We start from the raw sequence: 3,046 nt of genomic DNA on the forward strand, positions 1-3,046 counted from the left end.
TGTGTGTGTATGTGTGTGTGTAAAGCACCCATAGTGCAGGAGACGTGCAAATTATGCAGATCGATTTGACTTGAACACTATTCAACAGGTGCAGTCTCCAAGTGTAAAACAGCCCCAGAAATGGATCTAAAACCTGCTGCGTTAATAAGACATTTCTTTGTAATATCAAAGCTATGCTAATATGTTACTGTAGCCTTTGATCCCTCTAAATGCATTCTGAGAGCAGTTGTCGGCTAACAAACTGAGTGTTGGCCTATTAGATTTGTTTGGCTAACCACAGCCACACTGCAGAAAACAATGGGATGTTTTTATCAGTAAGTGACAGAAGTCATTCTGCCTTTAAACAGTTCTGTCATGCCCAATTAGGAGATTTACAAAGTTTGTCTTTCTTTGATAGATGTGATTTCCTTTTGCATTCAGAGCCACAGAGGATGCAGTCATGAGACAAAACAAATCAGAAATAGTACAAAAAAAAAAAGACAGCTGTCGTTCAAAGTCTTTATTAGAGTTGCGATGCCTTGAGGCTGAATCCCTGGGGAGGGAATGAAAGCAGCAGTGTCTTTTTGGTCAGCCTCTCAGACCGAAACGCCTGTAGTTTTCTAAGAGGATGGGTGGGTGGGGGCTTTGTGTGTGTGTGTGTTTGGGTATTTGTGTGTAAATGTTGCTTTTTTGAGGGGGGTTAGCCTAGGAGAGAGTGAGTGAGCAACTGGGAGGCCAGGGTAGAGTGCCGTAGCTGCAGTCTAGACGCAAAGACTGTATGAGAGTAGGTCTGGAAGTCATTAGAGACTCGCCCAGAGCAATGGAGAAACCTGCTGTTTTTCACAACCTGCTCTTTGCCCAACCCCCCCCATCTGTGAGCCAGCCCTCTTCTTCTGAGTCTCTATCTGGGACAGAAACAACAGTGAGTTTATGCCAAACTCTCTAAAAAACAACAGTTATTGGACCTATGCTCTGGAGGGACCTGACGTTTCTCAACGTCAGGATGGAAAACTTAGGAAGTGAGTCAGAGAGACGAAAATGCAATACAATTTTGGTGTTTTCATGAAGTGAAGATTGTTTTTGGTCACTGTTGCCAACTACAAATACATTACAAAGGTTATTTGCTACTTTAGAGTATGAACAAGTACATAAGTCAGTACAGAAGGTTAAAAAGTATGTCAGGACATTTCTAATTTGGGTTTATTTTGGACGTGTGCTTATTTAAAATGAACGGATAAGTCTGATGATATTCTGTAGTTTTCTTTTTATCAACAAACCTCATGAAAAGGACAAAACCATTATTTAATTCATCCTGTTAACAGGTATTGCCCCAGTACCCAAAGCCTGATATAATTTATTCCTCTGAGCCTTGTTCAAAAACACATCAGTGAGCCACACTGTTACACTGTTGGCAACATGTTCCTTTCATTACGATGAACATGGGCACAATTTGAGTCAGTCACCTTACTGCTGCTGTAAATAGTTGATAGTGCACCAACTCTGTGGTTTGAGTAGATATAAGATTTACTTTTTCAGTAGGAGCTGATGGAGTTTTGGGCTGAGAGCCACAGGCAGGATGGGGAAGTCGTCATCTCTGTTGGCCCACATGCTAGGGGCAATTCATGTAACCGCAACATCCATTGTTCAATTCAGACCTTTGTTGCATTCTTCCCCCTCTCTCCACATGTTTCCTGATATGCTGCACTGTCTTATTATAAACAAAGAAATACATTTTGAAAAAAGAAAAAAAGAAGAACATTATGTTTGTTGCAGAGCAGATGTTGTGTGTCGAAGTTATGGAGTTGTGGAGAATGAATCTCAATCCAGTTAAATATGGTTGATTAGCATTTTTGTATCATTATACGGTATACACAAAAACACAAATGACACAAATCCTCTATTCTGAGTCGGAGAAGTTGTCTGGAGACTGAACATTAAGATGTATCCCTGCATGTCCACCATTTGTAGTTTCATTGTTGTGATAAATATGCTCTTTGTGAAGGTGCCTTTGCAGATGCTTCTGGTTAAAAGATGCATAAGAGAGGTTTATTTATTCACTCATGTGGACGGGCTTCACAGTGGTCTTTGTCAGTGTGTTGGCTATTGCCAGGGAAGTCAGCCACTGTCCAGTGCAGCTGCTTTGCCCTGCTGTGTAACCCCCACAATGCTGTTCTTTGTACCGCAGGGTGCTGGGTCAGACTGGCATAAAGGGATACTGAAAGAGTAAAACAAAAACAAAATGGTTGTCTGGGCATATGAACTTTTTATATAGAGCTTTGAACTGCATCCCTAATCAATGAACAATTGAAATGAAGATAAATGTGAAGATTTGCCTTAAGGTAGGGTGTAGACTGTTATAGAGCGGCCATCTCCTCAGGCTGTAGACTTTTATTGGGGTCCTGAAATATTACCATGTGCAGTGAGTGTGCCCTGGAAACACAGGAAGTGTGTAACGCTGAAATGATGTCCCCTGCCCCTGGCCTGTAATAAGGGCAGTTTTACAGACAGTTCCCACCTAGGCTACAATTAACTTTTTAGGAGATGAAGCACTTCTGTAACACCCACTTTCAGAGTGGAAAACATCATACTGTATGATGTAATGTCCGTCTCACTGACTCCTATCAAAAGAAATAAAAGACTGCCTTGAAAAGAAATTAAATCTGGCGAGGTTTAATCTTTGATCTAGAAGTTAGACGCACAGCAGATGTAATGGAACATAAGGGGGTTTATTGTTTGGTGTATATTTGATCAGTGGTTTCATTTACCAGACAGCTGACCCAAAGCCAGTGGTCATACTGTTCAGATATGGAAGAGGAAGTGATCTGTTTGATCTCGCTACTGTCTCCTAAAAGCAGCCACCACCCAGTCCAGATAGCCAACATGTCAAGAAAAACAACCTTTGTTCAACATGAAAGACTCTGTCGCCTTGCAGGACCTTGTTCATACAAGAACCTGCTACAGGTGTGAGAGCATGTGCACATAATGAGCTCTAACTTCTCTCTTTTACACACACTCACACACACACACACACACACACACACACACTATTACTTATGCAAGCATTACA

General features: G+C 41.5%; 1 protein-coding gene across 1 annotated transcript in view; it reads left to right on the forward strand.

The window, feature by feature from the left end:
* LOC118328620 (low-density lipoprotein receptor-related protein 1-like) overlaps positions 1-3,046 on the forward strand; it is a gene marked incomplete in the record, with an annotated part of 88,024 nt that overhangs the window by 14,809 nt on the left and 70,169 nt on the right.

This window comes from Morone saxatilis, unplaced genomic scaffold (assembly GCF_004916995.1).
Source record: "Morone saxatilis isolate NCDOM2014 unplaced genomic scaffold, NCSU_SB_2.0 Contig18, whole genome shotgun sequence".
NCBI classification, from domain to species: domain Eukaryota; kingdom Metazoa; phylum Chordata; class Actinopteri; family Moronidae; genus Morone; species Morone saxatilis.